The sequence below is a fragment of the Panthera pardus genome, unplaced genomic scaffold, assembly GCF_024362965.1.
Source record: "Panthera pardus isolate Hobbes unplaced genomic scaffold, ASM2436296v1 HiC_scaffold_16, whole genome shotgun sequence".
NCBI lineage: Eukaryota > Metazoa > Chordata > Mammalia > Carnivora > Felidae > Panthera > Panthera pardus.
The window spans coordinates 72,377,797-72,390,827 of record NW_026526721.1 but is presented as its reverse complement, the minus strand read 5'-3'; the positions used below and the strand labels follow the sequence as shown (position 1 = coordinate 72,390,827).

Sequence of the window (13,031 nt, the reverse complement as noted above, 5' to 3'; positions counted from 1 at the left end):
AAGAGTTTCTAATGCTTATGACAACACGGCATAGGAATTAGGTGTACTTGGTTTTCCTTATGTACAGAAGCATAAAAAAGATCAAAGCATTTACAGTTTGATGACGTTCCCAAATGCAAGTTCAAATTGCTGAGTTAAACAGCCAGCAATTTTTTTTAGAGGGCTTTCCGGAGTAATTACTCAAGATGGAATTAAACCATATTTGCATTTGGCTCCTTCCCATTCCCTCCCACTGCCTGGAAAGGGGAGGAGGGGCGAACCAACAAAGAAAATCTTGAGAGGCTATTGCTAATTACAGATTTTTACCTGCCTGATGTTCTTTTGCTTTGCACATTAATTAAATCAAGACCAGGTGTCTTGCAGATGGGTTAGCTGCTGGCTATCGGAAGAGATTAATAGATCCCTGCAAATGGGTAGGGGAAAAAACTCTCGAGTTTTATGGGTCATTGAGGCTGCTTCTCTCAGCAGAAATCAAGAGTGAGAGAGACAGAACTTGAGCTGAAGTGGCCTAGTTCATTAGAGACGTCAGTAGCTGCTCACGTGTTCACCATCTCTAGAGCCCCTGACAGCAGGCAGAGCCCCTCTGCCCCCAGATCTGGCCAAACCATCAGATTGGAAGGAAGTCAGACCTCAGATTCTTATTCTGAAGGAAATTGGTTCAGGACAATTGGAGGTTTGTGTCTGGGATCAGAGGCTGCAACAGGGCCCTGAGCGGGTCAGTGATGTGATCAGGAGCCAAGTCTCCTGCCTCCCTACTTTCACTACTGACTCTGACAAGGTTCCCCACTGCGGTCAAAGCTGAGAAGGAAGAGGGGTGCTTGGGTGGCTCAACTGGTTAAGTGTCTGACTTCAGCTCAGGTCATGATTTTGCAGTTTGTGAGTTCGAGCCCTGTGTCGGGCTCTGTGCTGACATCTTAGATCCTGGAGCCTGCTTCGGATTCTGTGTCTCCCTCTCTCTCTCTGCCCCTCCTCCACTCGCTCAAAAATAAATAAACATTAAAAACAAAAAAAGCTGAGAAGGAAGAGATGCCGGAAACAGACTAGACTTTAAAAGGTCCTCCAACATGGTTGAGAACACAGCTGTACTCCTAAAGGCCAGGGCCCTTGTCCCTACCCCTGTAAAAAGGACTTTGGGTTAAAACACAGAATGACACCCGGTCCCAGTTGTGTCGTGGCTCAGAGTTCTTGATTCCATTGGTTGAGGCCAGGTCAGGTTTCCTTCTGGAGGACCCCGGATCCGTGCTGAGGCCAAGATGAAGCAGGGTGGGGGAGGAGGCCGGGCAGAGGGAAACAAAGGTCACTTATTATTTACAAAGAACGCATTTGTCCTAGCGTGTGAAGCCCTGAGTTTTTGCACAGTACTGGGCCATTCACTGGAGCCCTGAGCTCACACTAACAAACTAATTGGTTCCAAATGCTCCTAAAAATCTGCCTTCCGTGGTGCCGATCTCTGATTCACTGCCACTGAGACTGATTTCTGGGTGAGGCAAAGGATGAGCAACCAAGGGCTGTGCAGGGGCCCCCTGAGTTTCGCCCACACACTATTTGGAGGCAGGCATACACTCTGTCTTTGTGACTGTAACAGAACATGAACACACATTGGGTTTTGTGTAACTTGAATCCCTCTCTGAAGAACTCTGGATCCAGTCCACCCTCCCCCACAGTGAGTTAACCACACTGTCCTGGCTTCAGGGGGGCTGGCAGAAATGACTAAGCTGTATTTTGCAGCCAAAAGTCATGTCATGTCATTCTTGTCCCGGAAACCAACAAAGCACTTAAGGTAATGTTTTGGTCTGTTCATTCTTTGGTTTTTTGCCCACTCTGTTCTCAAGCCCATTCCCCAACAGGTCCCTCGGCCCCAGGACACTTGTATCTGCAACCTTCTGGTACCTTCCAGAAGAAAGGGGCTCATGGCCTGAGATGCCTCTTCAAATCAGACCAGGGAAAGAACCTACCTGGGAAGGAGGTGGAGCAGAGCTAGGGTGAGGCATGAGTATTCAGCACCTGGGGCCACATGGAAGAAGGGGCACGCCACCCCACCCTGCACTTGCATGACCTTGACAGTAAGCACCTGCCTAGGTTTTGCATCCTGTGGGGCTCACTTGCCTCACCTTCATCCGGCATTGGTGTGAAGGATATTACTAACCCTGAAGGAAGGTGTTCACTTCCCTGGTTCCCAAGTCCAGAATCCTTTTTTTAAAGATACCAGTGCCACAGTTTCACCCAGTCCAATGAAATTAGAACCTTTGGGTGTAGAGCCTGAGTTCACACATCCCAGGTGACTCTCTTATGCAAGCATGGTTGAGAGTTGCTAGTCTGAGGGCTCACCTTAGGCCACAGGTACTGGATGCGTGCTCTGCCGATGTCTGCTGCAATTTGGCCAGGGCTCAGTTACCTCTGTGCTGACTTGGCCCCTCCAGGATTTTCTCTGGGCCCACAAGACCTGAGGTCTGGCTGGACTTCCAGGCAGACTTACCCAGGCAGTCCGATCTTGGCTACAGTACCAAGCACCCCCACTCCCAACTCCCCAGCCAGACTTTTGGCCAAGTTCCTCACCAGCCTCTGGAAACCACAGAGATTCCCATGCTACGCCACACTTCCTATGATGTGGCCAACCCCGTGGTGGCTCAGGGAATGTGTGAGGTGATCCTTGCAGATCCCAGAAAGAGGACTTTAACAAAGTGTTTTCCTCAACTTTCCAAACACGTATCCCCCAGACTGAAAGCTAGGGTGGGGAGACGGAGACCCATGCCTGTCTGACTGCCTGATCGCCTTCTCTGTCTCCCCTTTTCTCATGATCTGTCAGAAATAAAGGGATGGGCTTCTCCTCCTCCTTTTCCTGCCTTGTGAGGACCGTTCATTGATAAAGTTCCATAATTGGATCATCCAGGCCTTGAAAAATCTGAAAAAAAGTCTTCTCTACTTAGCATCTGACTCTCAAGCCTACTGTCATTTTGGGGACTCACAAATATCTGACGTGACAAGTGAAACCTGAGAAATGGCAGAGATGTGTGCTGCCCCACCCTCTGAAGCATTGACATTCCCTGCTATAACCAGCAGGAAGCCCAGAGCAACAAGATTTATAGGGTATAGAAACACTTCGGAAAATATTTCAGACAACATTATCACTACTTTATACGTTTTGTGCCAAGATTCAACACTTTATACAGAGCCTTGGAAAGCCTCTTCCCAGGTCTTGGCTCCTTCTCCCAGCATTGGAGAGGCAGGTAGAAGGGGCACATTTTTATTCCCACTTCCTATTTGTACAAAGAGACAGAGGAGAGAATCACATGAATACTGGGGCCCCGAGGGCAGGGGGTAGAGTTGTCAGGCCAAAAGGACACAAACAGGAGCTCTAAAGTGGGTCTTGAGTTTCTGTTAATGTACTTATTAGCCTCCTTAAGCCTCTGAGCAGATGTGGTATATTTTAAGAAAGTTGAAGTCTTTGTCTCAGCTATGAAAACTGACAAATGCATAAGCCATCTCTTCCTAAACCTGGGTGAGCCGTCTCGACTGACTTCATGGGTGTAGGCTTGCGTGACTCTTCCCCCACCCCCACCCCCACCCCCACACTCTGTCTCTCTGTCAGGCCCTTCTGCAAACCCTCCTGTCACAGGCTGGTCTAGGCTCACCCCTTTCTCTCTAAAAGGGCTCATCCTGCCTCTCACTGTTCTCTCCCACTCTGCCTGGCTCTCCCGCCTTCCCGTTCATGGCCAGGCAGGGTTTCCTGCCAGCCCACAGGCCCTGTGTCTATAGCTGCACAAACACCACTAAGCCCTCTAGGCTTCTAGGAGCTGGGCCTGCACTCCACGGGAGATTAAGGGTCCACCGTGAGTCAGCAGCTCAGCTGGGCTCAAAGCCCAAGACTCTTGGCTGGGCCTCTATCAGCCGAGACATTCCGCGTCCCCCACTCCTACCCTCTCTCCCGTGGACCCCTTCTCCTCATTCCCCCAGACTTTAGGTGGGCATCTGCCCCCACATGGGGCTGTCAGAGTCCCAGTGTGCCCCCTTCCCACCCCATCCCAGCTCTGGAGCTATCCTGCCCAAAGCCCTTGGCCTCGATGGTTGGCCACGTCTATAAGGCAGAGAAGCCTGAGTTTGGTGGCAAGAGTGGCCTTCCGGAAGAGTGGGCTGTACGTACCTCCTCTCCTTGGCTGTGACTCTCTGGGTTCTAGGAGGGCGAGCAGAGCAGCTGCCAAGACTCACCCACGGGCCTTTGGCGCCCACACTGTGAATCACAGCTACTGTACGGTGCGCTGAGTCACCACCAGGAATCTGGGGAGGCAACTTGGGCCTATTTTTAAAAGATTTGCTTGTGTACCCAGGCTCTTACAAGATGCTTGATAATTAGCGCCAAAAATAGGTATTGGCCCGGGGTCTCCAGTGCTGTAGCAGGCAGGTCCTCTGATGAGGGGCCTGGATACCACGTGTGCAGCCCAGCCCTTGCCACGGGGGCGGGGGGGGGGTGCCCTGGGTTTCAGGGAGTAGGGTGCCCCTGGCCTTCAGCGGGAGTATCGTCGACCTGGCCTTTGCTTCTTGAGGGGAGGTAGGCGAACTGCAGGGGAAGCCCTTAGCACCACCTTCGAAGAACAGAGATAGCATCTCTATGCCAACTGTTCTCTGAGTCACCTGTTGCCATTCCCATTCATGGGAAGGCAGAGATCTGATGTGTGAGAGTAACCGGTTCACATTTCCAATTTCTTGGCAATCGGAGAATGTTTAGGTTTTGATAAACAAGAAGTCCCCAAAGCACTCTCTCTTCTGGTGGGGGAATGACCTCTTCCTGATCTTCTAGCCAGTCAGTGAGCCTTTAGCAGGCTATAGACCGTGGTCCTCAGAGCCGCCGTGCTCCCAAACATCACCTCGTCCAACCCCTCACATAGTGATGAGCAAAACTGAGCCTCAGAGCGGGGATGGGACTTGTCCACGTTGCAGAGTGAAATCCCAGGTGCTCAGCCCTGGAATGAACACTGTGGAGAGGAACTTGGACAAGACACAGCCTCTGCCCTCAAGGAGTCCCAGATTAGCAGGGGAAGTAGTCATTTGCTAATACAGTAATGATATAGTTAGAATGTAATCAGATGCATAAAAAATTGAGATGAATTTGCATGGGCAAGCAAAGATCATTCCTGCTCAAGGAATCAGAACAGGTATCATGGGGAAGAGTATTAGAGTTGAAGTTCCAGAGATGGGTTAGATCTGGATACTCAGGGACAGGAGGAGGAGAGGGTATGCAGATGAAAGAAACAGCTTTAGATCAGGTGCCCAAGGAACGTAGGCCGTCTTGGCTCTTGCACAGAATGCTGAAGCTGAATAATGGCAGGTGGGGAGGGGAGGAGGTTGGGGAGGTCAGAAGATGGAAGATCTGGAAAGCCCGGGGCGAGGAATTCAAACTTCATCATCGTTATTATTGTCTAAAAGCACCAGGTGGCAATGTGCCAGGCATTTTACTGAGCAATATTAATCCTGTAATGCAGAGTCTGCATTTTCTAGGACCTTAGAATTTAAGACAAAGAATGAAACTATAGACAGATATTAAAGGCACATATTAAATATATGCATAAATCAAAAACTACTTAACACATAAGTATTTAAGTGCAAGTAAAGGAGTAAGTGCATTTAATGGGCGAGTGAGGGAAGAAGCCATCTGGGGATTTGTTCCTGGAAGGTCTCTCACTGTCCTCAGACTTCCCTGTGCTCTGTGGCTCTGAGAGAGTCCCAGAGGGGCCAAGCCATCAGTCTTAGTATGAGACCCTGGCTTAGTGTGGCTTTGTCTTCCAGATGGCTGACTTCTGATACAGAACTATCTCTGGAGCCTCCCACTCATTCTCATTAATTGATCCAGTTTTCTTCTATGTCCTGTCCTGAGCTCATAGCACACAGGAGACACAGCTTGGAGGGGGCAGGCAATAAACACCATGTACAGTGGTGCATATTATCCACTGCACAAGAGGAAGAAAGTGGGAGCTAAAATCCAGACCTCCTCCTTGCTTCAAATCAAAAGACTGTGGGCACCGTGTCCACCTGAGCAGGGGGCGCCTGTTTCTAATCCACACAAATGTGCTACATGGGCTTGTGGCTCTGATGGGTATGTGGCCAAATAGCTTCTCTAGATAATGCTTTTCTGCCTTACCCTCCCCTCCATCTCCCACCGTGGAACATGGGAAATATTTCCAGCCTGATGCTCTGGGCCGGGTGCCAGCATGGAGATGACTCTCAGCCACCCAGCTCTCCACACTGGACCCCGAGCTCATTGTATGCTTCCTTAGGCTGGAGATCGGAGAAAAGGCAGAAGAAAATCTTTACTCAAATAGATCAAAGAACAAGAAGAATGCACACGCATGCTCCAAGCACCTATTGGGTCAGGCCCTGTCCTTGAGCTGTTAAACAGACCTCTGACCGTCCTGGTGCACTGTGGCAAACACAGTGCTCAACAGTTCAATACACTTACGAGTGGGAAGCGCCTCAGAGCCCCCAGTCAACAGAAGTCACCCTCATCACTGCCTCCCCCCAACACCATCCCTGACTGGAGCCACTCAGCCTCTCTCTGGGTATTTTAGATGACTTTGAGCTCCCCTGAGCCCAGACAGCCCCTTTTATTACAAGTGAGCCCTGGCAGTGTTGTGTTAGCATCTCCGCCTTTTGTTTAGCTGCAGTTTGACCCCGGTAACTTCCAGTGTTAGCTCTGGCTCTCACCCCTGTGGCTATACAGATTTCTGGGTAAGAGGAAAAGAAAAAGGAAGACACTGTCCCCCAAACAATTTCCTTTTACTTCTCATGCATCTGTCCCTGTACCAGGAAGTCAAACCTGATAAGAAGAAGCCCTCAATCCTCCCAGCCAAACCTTTGCCCATTGCCCATGTAACGTGCCATTCTTTGCCCTGTTCCTATTCTCAGCTCCTGACTCTTGGGCTGGTTTCTTGATTATAGGCTGGCAAGACTCATTTGGACCTCACCTCCTTTTTTTTTTTTTCTGGACGTGACCTCCTTAAACATTGGTCCCTGACTTACTTCCTCAAAGCCTCCCACCCCCCTGTTTCTGCTCCTCCAAGCAGCTCATGATAAATACCTTGCTTGGATCAGCACCAGGGTTCTCGTGAACAGTTGCACAGGTTGTGCATTGCTCTGCTGCGCATCAGCCTCTAGACCCTATTTTTATTCCCTGAAGTTCCTGCTGTGGCATTCAGCGTCCCTGCTGAGTTCACTGGATCCCTTTTGAGGGGTCAAGACACAGACCTCAAAATGAGGTCTCCTTTTCTGGGGCCTCTTGGTCCTCCAACTACACACCTACTTTTGTCAAATGGACTGTGAAGTCTCAGAGGGCAGAGTACGCCTCTTACCTATCTCTGGGTCATGAATAGTAAATTCCAACACGAGGCCCTAGCTTCAACATTCAAGAAGTGTTACTTGAATGGATGGATAAATGAATAAATGAATAAGTGAGTAAGATTTGACTGGTAGGGTGACCGAGGAGCTATGGAACAGCAAGAAGAGAGGAACATGTGCGTTGCCTAACCTCTCTATGCTTTAGAGACTCTAAAGGGCCAATGCGCTTTCTGTATCAGTATTAATCAGATATCGACAAAGGGCTAGACCTAAGACACATACCTCAAAGAAGTAGCTTTCTTGTAGGTCAGCAATAACCAGTTACAAAACCCAACAAGTTCTCCTTGTCCCCCAGGTGCGTCCTTGTGCCACCCTGGAGCCCAGCATTTGTGCCTTTTTCTGGCCCAGGTGCAGGGCTGGGTGGCCTGTGTGTACCAGGGGGAAAGACTGGGAGGTCTTGCAAAGGAAACCAGCCCCCAGGCTGGAAGTTTTCTTTGGGATTCTAGGACCGTCTAATGCCCTGAGGAATAACAGGCAAGACCTCCTCTGCCAGTTTGGCTTTTCTTTTTCAGGAGGAAATAAAAGACAGAAGAATAGGATGCTGGCAGGGGCTGGACAGTGTCTTACCATAAAAGCAGCCAAACAGAGTGGAAATGCCCTGTGAAATTTGAACCCCGAAGATCTAAGGCGGGCTAAGGCTCTGGCACTATTCACTTGAGGAAATTATACACCTTTCCAGTCTCCACTTTCTATACCAAAGAGGAAGACTCCCTTCCTTGTAAGGATTGTGGGGAGAACGCAATATGATAATGAGCAGGAAAGTGCTTTGGAAACTAAAGAACAATGGAAATAGAAAGTAAGACCGCTGGTATTGATGAGGGCTCACAGCCAGCCTACTGACAAAGTCACATGCTGTGCCAGCTCCCTGACTGTCCCCAGGGTGCATTTGACCCTGTGTAACACTATACCGAGGCCCCACACAGGCCTCAGGCTTTGGTGAACTGACCATACTGAGCTGCTTCAAATCCCTGTTGAGTCATGTGGTTTGTGAGGGCAGGCACAGGAACGCAATGATCTTGCAGGTTTACCGAGCTCAGTTTTCTAATCCATAGGTGGGCTTTGATGTCTCTGATGGGTTTGTTTAAATTCCATCTTCGGCTTTGAGTTCCTAGGGACCTAGGGGCAGCATGTTTTTTAGGTATCACCTTCCTTTCCAACAGAGAGATGGTCGCACATCCCCCGGAACCTTGAGGCAATCCCTGATGCCCTTGTCGGGTATGGGTCTGCCCAGCATCAGAGCTGGCCACCTGCAATAGGGTCCCAGGGACGAAGACGGGCCCCTGAAGTCTGAGGTGGTAGCGGTGGGCAAACACTGGGAGGGAAGGAGAGCAAGCGTGGAGGAAGAGAAGCGAAGCCTCGGTAGTCCTCGGGAGCATGAAGGGGAGTAGGAGAGAGGGGAACACAGGACAGGTCAGGGAGTGAGGATGAGGCAGAAGAGAGCCAGAGGCTCTGGGAACGGGGCCTCCCAATAATCTCTTAGTATCTCAGGTGCTTGGGGGTGATTCCCCCGCCCAGAGTCCCTATCTCTGGGGGCCTCTGGGAGGTTCCATGCTGAAACCAACCAGATTTCCTAGGTGAAGCATTTTCCCTGACTTTGCCCCACTATGCAATGGCTGACTTGAATTATTAAATCCTCTCTGTGTAACAGGAGCCATTCCCCCAGCAGACTGGAAAGAGTATGCTTATGTGGACCTGTTCTTGCCTGGCGGGAAGGAGTTTGCATAGGAAATGGGCTGGCGGCTCCCTGCATTCCCGAAATGACAACGAGGGCCTGCACCCACAGCCAGGGCCAGCCCAGAAGCTGCGGGTGCAGGCCACACGTCTCTTGCAGGCTCCTGGCTAGCAGATGCATGCAGACACGCTCCTGTCTGTCAGCCGCACCATCCCTGGCACGCGGGGCCCAGGGTCCTGGTCGAGGTCCCATGGGGAGCTGTGGGGAGAGCACACTGAGCTCCCAGGCCTCGCCCGCAGCCTCAGCCCATCGGCTGAAGTGTTGGCCGCTGCAAACCACAGCCGAAGCCCAGCTGTCCCCGCTGGTCGGCCCAGCCTGCCGTCTGAAGCATGTCATCTGCACATGACTCTCAGCGGGCTGCTCAGAGCTGAGAAACCACTTCGGTGTGAAGGCTGCTGGGTGCCAGCCGCTCACATTTCCAGCAAAGCAGCTGCTCGTCCTGTCCTGCCTTCCTGCCTCCCTGGCTCCCCTGAGTCTGGCTTCTTTCTCTAGCCTCATTTCCCTCTACGCTGTTTTCTCTCCCTCTCCTGTCTGTCTATAGCTCTTTCTTCTTGCTACAGTTCTGTCTTTCCATCTCCCGGTGACCTCTCTGTGGCTTCCCCCACATTTCTGTCATTCCCTCTCCCTCTGTCTCTGTATCTCTGTCTCACTGTGTGCCTCTCTGTCTCTGTGTCTCTCTCTACCTCTCATTGTCTGTCTGAGTGTCTCAGTCTCTGCTTGCTCGCTCTCTCTCCCTGCCTCTCATACCTCTTTGTCCCTCTGTCTCTCTGTGTGTCTGTTTTAGACTGTGTCTCCTCGACTCTCCGTCTCTGTCTCTGTCTCTCTCTCAGCCTCCCTCCAACCAGCCTTCACCGTTTCTGTCTCTCATTCTGGAGTTAAGGTGTTCCGACAAAATGGCCAACAGGAAGGACCGAAGCCCTCGCAGGGGCCCCCCGGGACAGGGCAAGTGGGGGGTACTGGGCTAGGTCCATGTCACACCGGTGCAACAGTGTTGCTAAAATGTGCCGCTGGCCACATGAAGCCAGCATCAGGGCGAGAAGGCCGTGTGGCGCGGCGTGGGGCAGTGGGCGTGGGGCCTGCAGAGCGGCAGCACACGTGCTGTCCCCGCAGGCAGGAGCAAGGAGGCCTGCTGCTGTGTCCGCTCAGCCCGTGAAGCCCCATGTCTCCCTCCAAGGACTCCTCGTGCTCCTTCCTTGTGTTCTTTGGTCCTTCCAAGTGGCAGGAAAGACCTAGGGACCAGTGTCCGAACAAAACGCCAGCGGGAAAACCACAGGGTTCTGCTTCCTCTGAGTGAGAGGGAGCAAAGCTGGGGCTGAAAAATGGAGAAAGAATTAATGAGACCTTAAAGAGGTAAAACAATGCAGGGCCCCATAACCTGAAAGCTTTTGAAAAGACAGCTGGCAGGGCGCCCGGGGTGGCTCAGTCGGTTAAGCGTCCAACTTCGGATCAGGTCATGATCTTGTGGTTTGTGGGTTTGAGCCCCACGTCGGGCTCTGTGTTGACAGCTGGGAGCCTGGAGCCTGGTTCGGAGTCTGTGTCTCACTCTCTCTCTGCCCCTCCCCTGCTCACGCTCTGTCTCTCAAAGATAAATATTAAAAAAAAATTTTTTTTAAAAAAAGAAAAGATAGCTGGAGCCAGGGCTTCTAACTATGCACACCTGTGGCTAAGTTACACACACACACACACACACACACACACACACGTCAAATAGTCACCCAGCAACCAGTATATAAATCATAGTCGTAATAATGCCCATTTGCCTTGGATTAGGGGTACTATCAGGCACTCTTCATACAATATCTTAGTCAATCCTACCAAAGATTCTAGGTAAGTAATCATCTCTCCACTTTATAGAAGAAACTGAGGCTCAGAGAGATTAAGAAACTTGCCCAAAGTTATAACAAGTGGGTAGAACCATTAAGATTAGAACTGTCAGACTCCAAAGAAAATTTTTAGTCAAGCGGAGATGTTTTTTTTCATATCTGAGTGTCCTTTCTGTGGGTGGATCAGAACAGAGAAACATTTGGACACAATTAAGCATCAGGTCAAGCTGACCTCCCTTCCCTTCCTTCCAGGCAGCAGGTGGCTTCTGAGCATGTCCAGGAGCAATGCTGTTTCCAATTAGTCCAGGTAGCAAAGGCCCACAGCGATGTCTGTGGAGCTCTGAAAAATATTCCCACTTGCTGTGCCTTCATCTTACCAGTGGTAGAAAACAAAAACTAAAAACCAGACACTAAAAGCTTAAGAAAAAGTGCATGGAAGAAAAATTCCAATCGATAAAATTCTATTATTTTTTCTTTCCTTTGAATCGGGATAAAACTGATATTATTCTCATTATTGTGGCAGAACAATTTTTCTACTAGACTTGACCTCGGAGTCTAAGAGAAGGTAGAAGGTAGAAGCCTGGAGACTTCCTCCCAAATGTAGCTCCTCCTCGTCAGCAGCGATTCAGTGGCCTGTGTGCGCCTTAGAGTTCTCTGGTCAGAGAGAACTTCAGACACAGAAGGTTAAAAAAAAAACCACATTTGATCCATCTATCTGTAGACTCCCCATTACTTCTTCCGGTGGGGAGGCAACCTCCATTCACTGTGATTGCCTCTGCAAACGAGAAGGCCGAGTGGGCAGCTTGAGAGGAAGCCAGCTGGCATAAGATGCCATACACCCTCAGGGATATTTAAGCCCCCCCAGGCCCTTGGAGTTAATCTCTCCCCTCAGTGACCTCATGGGGACAAAAGTGTACCAGGATGAGGCTGTGGCTTCACACAAAAAAAGTTTATGGGCTTTGAAAGAACTTATGTCTCTAATCAGACAGCAGTGACCCCGAGAGTATTATACCCAACGTGGATCCGGGTCCAGTTACCAATGTGGCAGTCTTTATCGATGGCATAAAGTTGATTCCGTTCCATTCCGCAAATGTCTCCTGACATCCTACTGTGTGCCAGTGCAGCCCTAGACACTGAGGATGCAGATAGAAGCCAGCCAAGCCCTCTGACCCAAAGGAGCTTAATAATAACTCTGGGAAAAGAGGGCAGATAGGTGCTCGAAGAGGGAGTGCCACTGGACAGTCAACAAGCGTTTTTTGAGGGCCCACTAGGTGCTGAGTATTCAGAACTAAGGGTTCCTAAAAGGGATTCTGGGAGGAAGTCTGATGGTAAGTTGACTCACTTTTTTGATCGTATAAACCATATTTGGTTCAATTTTAGGGACAAGTTCTTATTCAGGGTCTTTAAAACATGATTTTAATGCCTTTTAATTTCGATTTTTAATGTCTTTCTTGCTAGACTGTAAGCTGTATGGGGGCTGGGCTACAAATATGCCTTGTGCACAGTATTTCTCCAATGCGGAGACAGTGTCTGGTCTAGCGACCAGTCTAGAAAATCATGAACCTGGGGAAGCTCCTAGGCTGTGAGGGTGGACATGAGATGGAGAAGAGGTGAGGAGCAAAAGTCCTGCTCACCAATTATCCTATGAAACAAGAATGAGATAATAGCTAAGTCCCCTCCCCTTGTCTCTCTCTCTCTCCGTCTCTCTCCCAATCTCACACACACGCACACACGCACACACACACACACGCACACACACACACCAGTCAATTAAGGGCATGTAGGATGAATTGTGGGCTTCAAACTCCCATGGCTCACTGAACGTGCCATTCTTTTCAAGCTTTTAATCATCAAATGGCAGCTACCTTGGTTGGATGCCTCAACTTCTTTTTCTTTTGTTTCTTAAATTTTGTTTAATGTTTACTTTTGAGAAAGAGGAACAGAGCACGAGCAGGGGAGGGGCAGAAAGAGACAGAGACAGAATCCAAATCAGGCTCCAGGCTTTGAGCTATCAGCACAGAGCCTGACGCAGGGCTGGAACCCATGAACCGCAAGATTATGACCTGAGCCAGTCGGTTGCCCAACGGACT

General features: G+C 50.1%; 1 long non-coding RNA gene across 2 annotated transcripts in view; it reads left to right on the top strand.

Moving 5' to 3' along the window:
- LOC109266565 (uncharacterized) overlaps positions 1-13,031 on the top strand; it is a 122,872-nt gene that overhangs the window by 90,670 nt on the left and 19,171 nt on the right. The window lies entirely within an intron of this gene.